This window comes from Lynx rufus, unplaced genomic scaffold (genome assembly GCF_022079265.1).
Source record: "Lynx rufus isolate CCGP_SWC_20201006 ecotype Redwood Valley unplaced genomic scaffold, mLynRuf1.p SCAF_7, whole genome shotgun sequence".
In the NCBI taxonomy this organism is placed as follows: domain Eukaryota; kingdom Metazoa; phylum Chordata; class Mammalia; order Carnivora; family Felidae; genus Lynx; species Lynx rufus.
In genome coordinates this window covers 40,311,320-40,326,970 of record NW_025814889.1, presented here as the reverse complement: position 1 = coordinate 40,326,970, position 15,651 = coordinate 40,311,320, and positions in this window count along the sequence as shown.

Below are 15,651 nucleotides of genomic sequence, written 5' to 3'. Positions count from 1 at the left end.
GGCATCCCAAGCAGACTAATATGCTTGTAACAAGAAATGTTTTCTTAATAATCTCTGGATTCTTTAGATTCTTAGTACTTAGAGCTTCTTGGAAAATAGAAGATAATTAATAAATGTATATCAAATGACAAAAAGAATCTAGGATTGGCATCACCCAGGAGGGATTGGATGTAAGCAGCATGTTCTGAGGGAAAGGACACACCCAGCCACAGAGAGACCTGGGGAATTTGTAGGAGTTGAGGGCATTAATAAAAACATGAGGGGATTTAGGTACTGCTGCTCACTCCCACATCAACAGCCAGGCACATGCCACCCTCTGAAGACATCTCTTTCTTCCTGAAGGCCTTCACATTACTTTGACATGACAGTGAGTTTCAAGATTCTTGGCTTAGTTTTCATTTATTATAAGGACATAAGAGGTCTCCTTTTTTCCATGTCAAAATTTATTAGTATAACCTCCACCCCACATAGTGCCTTCCACCTCTTAAAAATAGGACATTCCTCTTTAGTGAAATAACATGCCAGCAACAAAGACAAATGGAGAGCAGTAAGAAAAAGAACTAGGGAGGCTGTGAATTGCTTTCTTTCTTTCCCATACAAATATAGCAAGAGAATGTCCAAATGCATTATAGTGCTTTGGGGAAAGATCTCAGCCCATTTATAGGGGAATAGTGAGGACTCTGGTTTTTACTGAGCCAACTTCTACTTGAGGGAAAATTGACGTTGGAGCCAAGTTATACCCAGAGCGACCTTTTCCCTGTCTTCCTCCTCAAACTACATCTCCAGACTGTCTTCTGGGATTAACTTTCCTGTGTCATCCTACCTATTACAATGTTTCTTTTCCTCTGTGTGGATCCCCCATGCACTTGCATATTCCTGTTGCATAAATCCAATTTATATTTGTTAGTATACATTTTTTTTGAAAGAGTGAGAGATTGCACAGGTGCATGAGCAGAGGAGAGGGACAGAGGGCAGGGGGAGGGAGAGAGAGAGAGAAAGAGGGAGAGAGAGAGAGAAAGAGGGAGAGAGAGAGAGAGAGAGAGAGAGAGAGAGAGAGAGAGAGAATCTTAAGCAGTCTCCTTGCCTAGCACAGAGCCCAATGCAGGTCTCTATCTCATGACTGTGAGATCATGACCTGGGCCGAAGTCAGGAGGTGGATGGTTAACCAACTGAGCCCCCAGGCACCCAAGTATACTTTTTAAAAATCAATTTTATAAAGCTTTTGTTTCAAGGTGTGACTGCCTAGCTTAGTGTCTGATGCCTATTTGCTTTGCAAATGTTTGCTTACTATCTGAAAGAACAGATGAGATTAAGTTTGTCTCCCTAGGTAGGGAGACCTACACCCTAATACATAAACACACACACACACACACACACACACACACACAAACACACACACACACACACAAATAATTCCCCATTCTACACCCTTTTCTTGGTAGACCACCAGCCTCAATGAACTATCAAACTTTCACCTGCCTGACGGGGTGTCTTTGCCCACATTTGCCTTTAACAGGGCTTCATGCCCTGGACTGCTAATTCTTCATCAGTCCTATCAGAACTGCCCAGTCTCAGCTCTTGTCATGTCAGTCGCACCTATTCCAGAAAAATATTTATTAGCCCAATGAAGTTAATGGTGTCATGTCAAATATTGCCAGAAGGCCAATGGGTTAAAGATTATTTTAAGGGAAAGGGCCTCCTTAGATTACATCACAAATGTTTGCTGTATTTTAAACTGGCTCTACTTGATGCCTTGGGGCTATAGACAGTCTGCTGCAGAATTTCTACCTTGATAAACATTTGGAGAGAAGCCTGATTAGACTTAAGTCTTTAATATGGTAAAGGGAACATCTCAACACTTTGAAAAACATGTTCTCTTATAGCTCTATGCAATTTTAACGTTTACATATGGGCCAATCTGATCATTTCATATTCAGTCAATAACTCATTTCTATTCTGATTTCCAGTTTTTCAGTGTGCAACTCTGCAAAGGAGCAAAACTGTGCCTCCACTTCTCCTTCAGGGTGTAGAGACTAATGATCTCAACCCCATATAAGCCCTCCAGAGTTGGAGACAGCTGGTCCTCTAAAGTAAATTGGACAGTACAGCTGATGAATGAGGCAGCGTTAATTAATGAACCTAGAATAAATGGCTTATGGTAATTCCTTCATTCAGCATATATTTACTCACAAAACAGCTTTGTTTTGATTTTTCTCAAGGAGACTCTGACATCTCCTTGGAGGTATAGAAAAGTCAAAATCTGTTATTTTCAGAAAGAAAGGGCGAGGGAAGAAAGAATAAAATTTATGTTCCCAGTTTGAAGTCCTCTAAGCCAGAGCGTACCATATGTGATAAAACATAGGTATTAATAGTCCACTTCTCCTCATCACTTTCTTATGTGGACCCAAGGAATCCCTGTTAGTCCTGAGCCCATCCATTACCAAGGCTAATGCACTGATTCCTCCAATTCCTCCAAATTTGTAGTTGTCCCAGGCATTCATGTAGAATGGATTTTTTAAAAATCTAGCTTCATAAAGGAGTGCAAGGAGAAAGGATTTAATATTATAAGGAGGCTTTTCCCATTCTGGCAATGTGGGAACCATTGGCTTTGTTAAAAGCTTGGGTTTCATAATTAGTAAGAAAGACCTGTGCTTCAATTTTCTAGTTTGAGCAAATCAGCTCACCTCTCTAAGCCCTGCTGTCTTCATCAATGAAGTGGGGATAACTACACCTACCTCAAAGAGGTGTGTGTGCATATGTGTTTTGGGTCAAAAAGAGAAAATGTCTATGAAGTGCTTCTCACTGTATGTGGAACATAGTAGGTTTTTAATAACTTTTAACTACAAATGTCTTCCAAGTTTCAACCCTGAGAATTAAATGAAGCCACATTCACTTCTCCTTCTTTGCATCATGACTGCCTCTTCAGCTCTGAAAGTTCTTCCCTCCCCATGGACCTGAAGGGTGGTTTAGGCAGAGTTATGGGAGTCCCCAGTGCCCATTCTGTGCCCCAATTGGCACCTTCGTCATTTCAGAAGGCTTCATTGAAAAAGATTCCTATCTCAATTCCTTTTCTCTCTCTCTCTCCGCACACACCCACCCACCCACCCACACACACACTCACCCTGGGATGGGTTCTCAAAGAGGCTTCCCAAAGCTCCTACGCAGTCTCTAGTATGCTGTGAAAAACTGTTCAGTGTCAGCTGAAGGTCAAGGCTTCTATAGCCTTATGTAATTAAAATATGGTTGTGGAGATATAAAAAATGAATCAAAGAATCAATGCGCTTCCTTGCACCAAATGGAAAAAAAGCCCTTAGTCGAGAAGGAGTGAAGGGGAGCCCAGGCCTGTTCTCTACATCGCTGAACTTCTTTGCTTCATGCTTAAAAAGAACTCAGAGGAAACTCTGGAGGACTGCATAATCCAGCCAAGGGCAACTGTGCATGAACCTCCCAATATCCAGCAATTTCCCAGGCTCTCCAGTGAGGGCCTGCTTGGTTTTCACTAATTTAATCAGCTGTGCAAAGGAAACAGAGGGGTTGCATTTGGCTCTGGGGAATTTTCATTATGCTGTATTATTAGAAGGGAACACTACCTTATGGAATAATATCAGGGAGAGTCTCATGTAACATCAGACCTAGAAGTGTCCTTGGAGACAATCCAGTTCAAACCCAGACTTTAAAGAACAGGAAGCTAAGGCTCAGAGTGGGAAAGTGCCTTGCTCGAAGCGAAACAGGTACTGTAGTCGGTGACAGATCTCAAGCAACAACCCGGGTTTCTAGGTCACGTTGCTGCTTTATCTGTTTCGTTCTGGCATAACAATTCCATGAACTTTGGAATCCAGTATGCTGAGGTTTGTATTCATCATTTATTTTTAAATATTGGGGATTCTCCTTATTATTCTTATTTCAGTTACTACTACTTAAGGGAAGGACACATTGAAAAATAGGGACGAGTGAATACAGTCACTGAATGCTGCTCTCAGCTTGCTGTCTGGCTACCTGCATTGGCTTAAATGAACTACACAGTGGACAATTATTGGCTTCATTTGCTTCCAGGCAGCCAGTGTTTCTTCCCCCAGTTCCTGGGGAAGCAGGCGGTCCCTTCTTTCTCTTCCTCGCTGTGCTTCCTGTAGATTAAGGGCTCAGTGACATCTTGCCGAAAGAAAGAAGAAATGGATAAATGAGCAAGTGAATGAGTTGGTTCCCATCTGTTGGAATTCCATTCTTTTTACCTTTACTCTCTGGTGTCCTTGTTCTTTTCTCCGCAGTGTCTAGAATCACAGATTTTTAGAACAAGAAAGGAAAGTCTAGGTGAATAGATCTAACCCAGTCACTTTCCAGAATGGGGTTTGGAGAGAGGAAGTACTTGGTCAAGGGTCACAGAGTGACTCTGTGTCAGGACTGGGACTGGATTGCAGCTTTTGTGACTCTTGGTCCAGGAGCTAAGTTTTCCTATCACTCTATTCCTTCTATTCTCATGTCCTCCCCCAGAACATCCCATACCTTGGCTAGGAACCTAGAAAATGTGTTCCAAGAGCCACCTCAAAAGCTCGTGATATGATGTGTCCCGGGGTGGCGTTCTCATTAAGAAAGAGCCCACATAGCTGGAATAATGGCAAGCCTGCAAAGCACGGCTAATCCCCTGTACTGAAGGATAAACATCCACTTTCCCTCTAACCAGAAGGACCAGTTTAGCTCAGCTGAGACCCATTTGTGAAAGTGGTGCTCCCGCAGGCTTTCTGAGGTCTGGGGCCAAGAAAGGGGGTGGCAAGGGTCTTCATCATTTCTCACCATGGATTATTATTCTCTAGACTATTCTTCTTTCATATGATGCTCACAAATCTCTGAGGCTGGTAGGAGTAATATAATACCCATCCTTAAGGACGTGGACACGAAGCCTCAGAAATTAGAGTGACTTGGCCAATGTCTTGCAGTTGCTACTGCAGAGTGAGGCCTCAGGTGCCTGGTGGTGGATTTAGGATGAGACATTAAAGTGGGTGGATATTCCTTGGTCTCTAAGGCTGACCTCAGCAAGAACAGCCATTACTTTCCATATCACATTCCTTGGCATCACAGCTCAAGAGAGAGAATTTGACTGAAAAAGTTGTGAATCTCAGTGCAGATGTTCTGTTTTCTCCCTAAGACTTTCAATGAGAGCAATGTAATTAGGGCACTTGCTATAAGAAGGCAACTTGAAAATGCAGCCCCTTTCACTAAGAAGTTTTCTTCTATTTCATAACAGTCTGAGGTGAGCGTCTCAGACTGGTAGGGAAGCTTCACTCCTCAAGGTTGCACAGGGACTTAGGTTTCCCTTGTATTGTGACTGTGCTGTTGCCTATGGTGTTGTCTTCCTTTGCATGATAGAAACTGGGCCTTGACCAAGTCTCTCTTTCAGGCTATGGGAAAGGTAATGAAAAGAAGTGAGGACAAGCATTTGTCTCTAAGCAAGTGGCATGGAATTTGTGCCGTTTTATTATTGGTAAGAACTTATGGCATAAGGCTACTTCCATCTGCAAAATCTTGGGAAATATATCTTGTAAATGGGTGGGTGTGTGTCCAGCTAATTTGTGTGTGTGTGTGTGTGTGTGTGTGTGTGTGTGTGTGTTGGGGTGTGGTTCCATTACTAAAAGAAATAAGGGAGGTGTGCCTGGGTGGTTCAGTCGGTTAAGTGACCCACTCATGGTTCATGAGATGGAGCCCTGCCTTGGGCTCTGCACTGACAGCATGGAGCCTGCTTGGGATTCTTTCTTTCTCTCTCTCTCTCTCTCTCTGTGTCACTCTCTCTCTGCCCCGCCCCTACTCTCTGTCTCAAAATAAATAAATAAACATAAAAAAAAGAAAGAAAGGAAAAAGATACCAGGGACAGTTAGCGGTCTCTGGCACAGTGGCTGAAAGATCAGGCACTTCTCTGAGACTTACTGGTAATAAGAAAAATAAGACTACTGCACCTTTACTGACTACATACTGAAGGCCAATGAGTAGGTTAAGTAGTTTATGTATGTTGTCTTATTTAATGCTCAGAATAACCCGGTACCTACTAAGAAAATATCCACTCACCACTGTTCTTCAACTGTTAACTATGCTTAACGTAAAAGCAATCCAAAGTGGCATTTGCAAATGGTTCATTCATTCATTCAGAAAGTAAAAAAAAAATATATTGAACACTTTCTCAGTAGCAGGTTCTAGACTTATCTTTGCTTATTTGATGCTGAGCAAAGCAGACATGGTATCTGTCTGTAAGGAGTTTATAACTAAATAAGGAGATGGGCATTAACTATGTAAAAGCAGCAACAACAAGTAATAATTCTACAACTACAAGTTGTGGGAGGTGCTGTAAAAAATGCCATGAGAGAAAACAGTGAGAGGAGGCATTTACTCTAGACTGAGTGACTTGGAAGGCTTAGAAGAAAAAGTAACATCTCAGCTGTACTATGAAATATGGACAGGAGGCATGGCAGGAGTGGGGGTGGATGTCTCCAGGGAGAGAGGACAGCCTGTGCGAAGACCTTCAGGCAGGAGGGAACTTGGTCTGTTTAAGGTCTAGGCAGGAGACCAGCTTAGCTGGAGCTTAGTGAGGGGGAAGAGCCAGTAGGAGATGAGGGTGTTCCAGAAGGCCCAGGGCGGGCCACACAGGGCCTTGAAGGCTGTGTTAAGACAAATTTTCATCTGGTACCAATGGGACGTTTTCAGGAGTGAAAGCATTGATTTATGTTGTATTAAGATCTCTCTTGTTGATATATGGAGAATGGAGAGGGAAGAAGCAAGAGTAGAAAAGGAGAAAAATTAGGAAGCTATTGCAGTAGTTCAGGTAAGCAATGATGGGGGCTTGGGCTAGGGGTGGATAATGGAGGTAGAAAGGATCCTGTGCGCTTGGGGTCTGTTTTGGGTTGAGTGATGGATTGGATTGGATATGGTGGAGGGGTGTGGCCCTGAGTGAAGTTAAGGAAGAATGGCTCTCCTGGGTTTCTGGTTGAGGGATGTGGTAGATGGCAAAGATGGTGGTGAGCTGGTGATAAGCAAGGTGGGCTGAGTACACTTCTGGAAAGTCTAGCAGCTAAGGGACTACAAAATTAGGTTAGTCCTGTTCTGGGTGAATGCTATACATGTGTGTCACAAATGTGCATTGATAATTACCAAATGAGGAGCTCTTTGGGAGCTATAGTCAGTTCACCAGATCAGTCTGGGGTGCTGTGGGCAGAGCTTCTTAAACTGTCAAGGGCCATCCCTAAATCATGGGGGAGAGCAATAGTGCACCTCAGGATCCAACGCTCCAAAAAAAACAAGCTTGGAATTATTTTGTCTTCTGCTTTATCATAAAAGCTAATGTGAAAAAAAATTTCTATTCCAGAATACATATGCGTATATATAATATATGTATATAAATGTAAATAAAGTATCTTGAAAACATTTATAAATATATTGATACATATATATCTTGTAAATATCTGTGTATATATGATGTACTCATATTAATATAAATTATATCTCAAATTGCTTATAATGAAGTGAAATTGACAATCCAGGAAGAAGGGTTTCATTTACACTGAGGTTTCCTGTACCTTCTGGCATAAAGCCTGGCATTCCCAAGGGGTATGTACCCCCTTTTTGAGGAATATGATTTTCAATGAATGCAAATTAGGATAGAAATTGGTAGATCTGACTCCAGGGTCATCTTCAGTCTTGAGTGAGATGGTTTTCCCATTCCTGAGATGGTGATAATACTGTCCATCTACCCAGCCTACAGTGGCTGATTGACTCCAAAGTGCCACATACACATGGCATGGCATTGTACTGATCCTCTGAGCAGCATTGTCTGTCTTGACAAGGGTTGCTGTGCCTTTCTGTTCCTAAGCTGTCTGCTGTGAAAAGACCAAATTAAGCTGAGCAGTAATAGCAACTATGATAATACACTATACTTCTGGAACTGACCCAGGGCACACACCACAGATAAACACACACACACACAGGCTTCTTGTTTGAGGAGGAAGTACCTCCCCAGTCCTGGGCTCATTTCACAGAAGGGAGATTGGGAGGCCTGGCTGGGAGGTGACCTTCATTAGCTCTGAACCTGTGCTTCCTCCTCTTTCTTTCTCCCCTTGGAGATTTATTTATTCATTTGCTTTGGCGTAGTTAATGGGGACTCAGGTTGGGAATGGCGGGTGGCCAGTAGACTGCTGCGGGTGGTGGAGGATGTTATATATTGCTTCCTGAAAGGTGACATCTGGGGGCGGAAGGGCGACATCTGGGGGAGGGCAGGGCGGGAGGAAGGGAGGGAGTGAGAAGGGAGGAGATGGGGAGGCTGAGGTCTGCTCTAATTGAATACCTAGTGAACAAGATGGATGATGTCCCCCAGGGAGCAATTAGAAAAGAAGTAGCAGAGAGAAAGCAGAAGGAAAATGCTGGATGGGGAAGGAGAAAAAGAGTCACAGAGAGACGAGGCCCAGTGGTGGCCAAATCTCAGAATAAGTTGGATAAACCAGGCAACCAAGATGGGGATGGGGTGGAGGGTGGAGGCAACATCCAAAAGCAAGCACATGAGAGGGCAGGAGCAGCTGGGTGTGATTTGAGAGAGGTCTTCTTGTCTCTGCTTTGCATCTCATATCTCCATGTTTGATGATGCATGGAATTCATTATTTAGCTTCAGGGTTTTGAGTCCCCTGTGGGAGGCAATATTTTAAGCTGTTGTTATTGTTTTACACCACAGTGTGAATGAGCTGTGTGGTGGTGAGGGTGTTTAGGAGCAAGTGAACACCTGGGATGGGGAGAAAGCAAGTGAGGGATAGGAGAGGAGGTGTGAGGAGGAGCGGATGGGACCCAGGATGAAGAAACACCAGTTTTGTCTCCCTATCACCCTAATCCTAGTGCTCCACAGCTGAATCTGGATGGCTCTGTGCTCTGCTGCAGAAACACTGAGGAAGTGACTTGGGGGTGGGGGTGACACGGGGAGGTGAACAGGTGGAGCTGGGGCAGGGTAGGGAGGAGGGCAAGGGAACATGTGTAAATATTGGGAAGTCATAGGTGGAAACCTGGTTCAAGAAAAGTAAGTGTCAAAAGCAGAGGCTCTTAAGGAGAAGCTAATGGACAAGAGATTTTGGAAGGATGGTGGGTGGGTGGCAAAATGTGAAGGATCTTAAATATACACTATGGAGTTTGGACTTGACTTTATAGATCACCAGAAAGAACACTCAGAGCTTTCTGAGCACGGAGAAGAGAAGAGAAAGTTGAGAGGGAAGAAAACCAGCACTCTGACCTTCTCTTAATAACACCCTGGGAAGGGAGGTCTTACCTCTGCTTTCTGTGGATGAGGAGCCTATGACCTGAGAGGCTGCACAACTGGCTCAAGAACCTTGCACTGAAAAGCAGCAGAGCCAAGATTCAAACTCAGGTCTGATTCCTAGATCTGTGCCTTTCTTTGACAACACGTTGGAGTGTGTTAGTAAGACTGAAATTTTCTGCCAATGTGTCATGTTTTCTTAGTGAGTGTATGAACTCTAAGGCTGCCAAAATGAATGACCACAGGCTCAGAGGCTTATGACAACAGAAATTTATTCTCTTTAGGTTCCAAAGGCCAGAAGTGTGAAATCAAGCTTCCCTCTGATGGTTGCAGAGGAGAATCCTTTCTTGCTTCCTCCAGTTTCCAGTGGCTCCAGGCATTTGTTGGTGTGGACAACACCACTTCAGTCTATGCCTCTGTCTTCACACAGCCACACCTGTGTATCTCTGCTCCTTCTCATCTCTTATGAGGACATATGTTATTGGAATGAGGGCCTATCTTAATCCAGGATGATCTTGCCCTCAGATCTTCCACTTTATTACATCTGTGAAGACCCTTTCTCCAAATAAGGTCACACTCATGTTCTAGGTGGATGTATCTTCAGGGGGGCACTACTCAACCCATTGCATGAGTGTGTGAGGACTATAGAGACCAGGGCTCTGGGATGTGCTTTTTCCCTTTTCCCCTCAGAATCAAACTGGTGTGGGTATGACCTCCTATAGTTTTACCCTCATTGGTCTTGTTTTCTTCTCAGAACATCCCAGCCAAGAAAGGAGAAGGGAGACATGGTGCTTGCCCTCTGTGTAGATGGGGAAACAAGGCCCAAACTCAGAAAAGCTACCCTGTGGGTCCACAGTCAGGCTGGAACTACTCCCAGCTGGTGGTGGGGCGAGGGAGGGGGCCAATTTCTTTACCGACAGAAACAGCTCCTGGTTCCAGACCATCTGAAATAATAGTGGCATCTCCTCTCCTGACTGTCAAGACCAATTTCTTGTTACCACAATTTGAGCCTGAGCCCTGTGGTAAGTAAGAGACTCTTAGCTAAAAAGACCCTTAGTAATGGCTGAAAGTGAAGGAAGGTTTTAAAAACTTTGGCCATTAAGGGAATTGGTCAACGGCTTTCAGAGAGCTAAGGGGGCACCTTTCCTCTATTTCAGGTATTCCTGGCTGGTTGGTGCAATGGCTGTAGGTGCCCGGGGCTGCTCTTTGCTGGCTACCTGAAGGGCTCACCACCAAGCCCTAAAGGCGGCAATGGGTTACATTTGTGAATGACCCATGCAGGCCCTGCGCCCTGGGTTCTGACACTGCCCTTGGCATGGCTGCAGGAGAGGAGGTGCTTTGAAAGCCCTGGGCAGTGGTCACTGAGTGGGCCTGGGGGATACGACAAGGAACATGCTTTAACACGAATGTGTTTTATGTGTCAGGAGAGGGATTCCAGGAGTATTTCAGAGGCCCCTCAGTATCCACATCAGGTGTTGAGCCAGCCCCACTCCTCTGCTTCCCTGTGCTGGGACCCAGATGTCTGACATGTGTTTGCTGGGAAGGAGAGTGGGAGAGAAGAGCAGGGAAGGGGAATGGGGGAAGGAGAAAAGGGAAAGGGAGAATGGAAGAGAAATTGGTAGGGGAGTAAGGACTGGAGAAAGACAGAGAAAGATAAACAAAATGAAGGGAAAAGAGAGAAAAGCTGATTGGATGTTGTGTAAGGGGAAACTAAGGTGACTCTTGACTGATTTGTTCATATGAATGGGTAGCCTCTGATCATTACATGTCACTGCCTGGATGCTCTTTGAAGCCTTGCACTGAAAAATGTTGGATGCTCCCAGCCATATCACTCCAAGAAGAAGAAGAAGGAAAAGGAGAAAAAACATTCACCTAAGTTTTTATTTTTGCATGATAACTTTTTAAAAACAGCAAATATGAATTTATGATACTTTAGAATAGCAAATATTATCTTATTCCAAAAACTACATTTTTGATGACCTTCCTTTTGCTAATGTCCCAAGAGCAGGCTTAAAGCTATGCTTATCAGGTAGAGCTCAATAAACAGATAAGCATCTGCAAAACAAAATGACATCATCATGAGAGTCCTTATATTTGTTTGGTAGTTCAAAATGTACAAAGCTATTTCCCATATACTGTATTTGTGGCTCCTATGAGAAAAGAAAGAAAAGTTTTTTCATTTTTAATTGGGAGAATGTACAGTTAAACAAAAATGAATCCTAGAGTCTCACCATCCAACTCTTCCAACTCCTTAGGTTTTTCTCCAGGATGCTGATAATTATGCAGATGTGAGGATGGTTATGTAACATGAAGAAGAACATTGTACTTCAAAGTTGTCCAAGAATGGAAGTTGTTAGCATCAGGAAGAAGCGAGTAGCTCTTTAGTAGAAGATGTTGTGATTCCAGCTGCACCCCCGCCCACCCAGCTTAACATATATCCACCTTCTAACCCCCAGTAGCTATGAATGTGCCTTACTTGGAAATAGGGTCTTTGTAGATGAAATTAAGGATCTGGAGATGAGATCATCCTGGTCTCAGGGAAGGCCCTATATCCAATGAGTGGTGTCCTTATAAGAGGAAGGAGAGAAAGATTTGACACATAAACACAGAGAGTTGTATAGATGTCTCCCAAGAAATCTGAGGATCAGAAAAGCAGGTTTTTGGCCAGGCAACTTTTATCTAGTCCTCAGATTTTATGACTCAGAGCATTTTAGTCAACTGCATTATGTATTTACAATTTAGTGTTTTGTTTGTATGTTCAATATAATTTTATATGAATTTTGTTTGTGTACAATTTCATATTTTTACCTGTAATAGCTATATACCATCAAATGAATATATCACAATTACCTGTCTCCTCTCTGTTATGTGAATTGTTATAGTGGTTTTTACTATTATATATAATGCTGCCACAGACCTGAGTTCTTATGCAGCCATCTTTCTTTTGATATCCCATGATGGTGCTTCTCAGCTGGGGTGAGGTCTCCCTAGAAACATTCATGTCTGGAGTGTCTGGAGACTTTGGCTGTCACAAGTTATTGGCCAGATTTACTACTGGCATCTAGTGGGCAGAGGTCAGGGATGCTGTTAAGTGTCCTACAATGCACAAGATATTCCCAAAAAATACTCCTCAGTCCAAAATGCCAGTAGTGATAAGATTGGGAAAACATGCCTTAGGATAAAATCTTCGGAGTGGCATCAATCGGTCCTTGTGTTTGACTCTTAATATATGTTGGAGGAATATAAGCACCATGTTTAGAGAACAGGTTCAGAGAGGTAAAGAGATTTGGGCCACAGTCCATGGCTACCGGTGGCTGAGCCAGGGCCACAACTTTGGTGCACACTTCAGGCCAGAGCTGTCACTGTCCTGGCCCAGCTGTGAATCCTCCACAGTCTAATGCCAGGAAAGCATCCGACAAGCTGTCTCAGGACCAAGAGCCAGTGAAAGATAAACACATACGGCCTTTGGAGCTGAGGCTTTTGATGATATTGGGGGAAAGAGTTTACTCCTCCTCTAAACAGAACACCAATTACCGCTGTGTCAGGAAGACCTCCCTAAATACTATGGCCACCTTGCCCTGCTGCACTGTAAGCACCTCTCATTGCCCGCACTGATCACAAAAGCACTTTAACATGTCTCGCACATGGTAGGCCCTTAATCGATGCTTGAAAATGTCTGGATGATGATCAATTTAATAGCTTTCTGTGAACCATCCTGGGTGCACAATTATTAGTCTGAAATGGTGACTGTGGGAAAAGACATTGCTTTTTGAAACGTGGAATGGTGGCAGAGCCTCTGAATGCTTCATTCCTGAAACTCAGGGGATGCTTTCCTTCAGATGGTGGGGGAGCCCATTCCACCAATACTCTTGGAGCATGATCTGGAGTGGAGACACCTCCATGTCATATCTGGGGAGCTTGTTAAGAATGCAGAAAGCTACTTTATAGGTTTAAAATCCATCACCTCCCTGAAGCCCAGAGCCATGTTTATATGTAAATAGTTGAAGTGAGGCTCCCCTTCCCCCACCAGCATCCTGGAAGGAGCTTGGGTGTTCAAGAGAATTGATTGGGCAAAACATGATTCCTTGTCAGCAAATGGGATGAAACTGTAATAAAGCACACGGCAGAGAATGGGCAAATACTGCGTCAGCATAATAAGGTGAGGGTTATTATCTTGCAAGAAATAAAATTAAAGTAAAAGGAATACAAATTTCTCATGAAGAGTCTTCAGACATGAGCCTTCAGAATGACATTGATCCTCATGATAGTATAAGGTGCTGGTTCCAGATCCTTTATGGGGCAAAACAGTCACAGTCCAGAGTAAAACTCCGTTGTCCTCATTTCTTTCCCCCAAGCATAGTCCAGAGCTCCTTCCCTGCTCCACCCCTTCTAGCTGTTGGAAACCAGAACATGCTCCTCTGCTTTATTGGGATTAAGTAGAGGTTTCAGGCACAAGAAGACTGAAGAGATGGAGATCCCATTACTCTATTGGGAGAGTGACACAGCCTGGGCTAGGGAAGGGGAAGGGACACCAAAACAGAAGATCTTAAAGGAAAAGAGTGCCATAGGTCCCAAAGAGCACAAGAAGACACAGGCATGCACATATGGGGCTGTCTTCCTCAGGTGGGAGAGGACTGGGTAGTCAGGCCATGAGCTAATGCCTGATTCTCATTTCCCACCCCTTCCCCTCAAGCTGAATGTGATCAGATCCCTTCAGTGGGAGCTGCTTCGTTGGCACCCAGCATGTGTTCAGGTGGAAGAAGGCAAGAAAGAGAAAGAAGGAAAATCTCCATACCACCCTACCCTCAAGGTTGGAACAGGTATAAGCCACATTGCTTTATGGATTATTGAGTGGCAATAAGTACCCTCCGATGGTGACCCAGCTGAAGAAGGGTAAATAAAATTCCCCTTCATTAGCATCAGTGTCTGTGGGACAGTAAACAAGTGTCCTCTATGCAAGTTCTATTCAGACAAGAAAATTGAGAACCAAAAGGGTTGGTTAGCATCATGGTAAAATAGCACGTTGCAGGCTCTTCCCCATCTGTGACTGTCTCTGTGTCCCTGTGAGGAGAGACAGAACCCACCTGTATGGTCTCTGAGGACCAGCAGTGTCAGGCAGGGGACACAGTTGTCCATAAGGCCAAAAGGGAGGGCATGGTGTCCCAATCTGTATACCACATGAAGCCAGTGAATCCCAGTGTGTGATCATAGCACTTAACTTCTCCCTTCCATGCTGCAGTGGAACTGAGTGAGGTTCTCAAAAGAGCTTCAAGAGAGTCTCTGAAAGGCATTGCTCATTTCAGAGGGCACATTACCTCTCTGAAGGACAGTTTGGTTGCAGCGGAGCAGTAAAAGTGTGTAAAGTGTGTTGCACATAGAAAGTCCCTATTGTCTGATACACAGTGGAACAAGTGGCCTGGACTCCTTCCAGAGAGATCCTTCATATTTTTAAAGGAACAAAAATATCTTTCATGTGGCAAAAATCACAATCCTCTCCTTATCCATCAAAGCCCAATGAAAACTTAACCTCTTTCTTTCTGGTTTATTTATTTTTAAAGAAGTGAACATATTGGCATAGCCCTTTTTTTTCTTTCCTTCTTTCCCTCACTTCTTGCCAATTTTGTTTAAAGTAGTGCAGGCTGAAAGGTGGGTGTGGAGAAGGGGTGGCCATGGTAATAAGGATAGACTGTAAGTAATAGTCAAACATTCAACACATATGTAGTTATGCATGCACTCAACAAATAAAAATATTTTTTGGGGCGCCTGGGTGGCGCAGTCGGTTAAGCGTCCGACTTCAGCCAGGTCACGATCTCGCGGTCCGGGAGTTCGAGCCCCGCGTCAGGCTCTGGGCTGATGGCTCAGAGCCTGGAGCCTGTTTCCGATTCTGTGTCTCCCTCTCTCTCTCTGCCCCTCCCCCGTTCATGCTCTGTCTCTCTCTGTCCCAAAAATAAATAAACGTTGAAAAAAATTAAAAAAAAAAATAAAATCAGTAAAAAAAAAAAATATTTTTTTATTCACCCAACATATACTTATTGAGCACCTATCACGTTGGTACTATGAAGAATAAGCAAAATGAATAAGCAGGTCTAGTTAACATGGCAAAATGTGTATGCTAATTACTGCAATATGAAAGTCAGTGCTTTATGATATACATATATCATATATATACATATATATGTATATCATATGTATATCATATAAAATGGTATACGATTTGAGAGAAAACTTTCAGCTCAAAAGATCATGGAAGGCTCAGGGGAGTCTGAAGATGACATTTTTGTTGGGCCCAAAGAATATACAGGATTGAGGCATGAGTAGGTGGGAAGTCGTAGAGATTACCGACAAGTGAACCTGCATAAACTACAAGAGGGCAACACAGA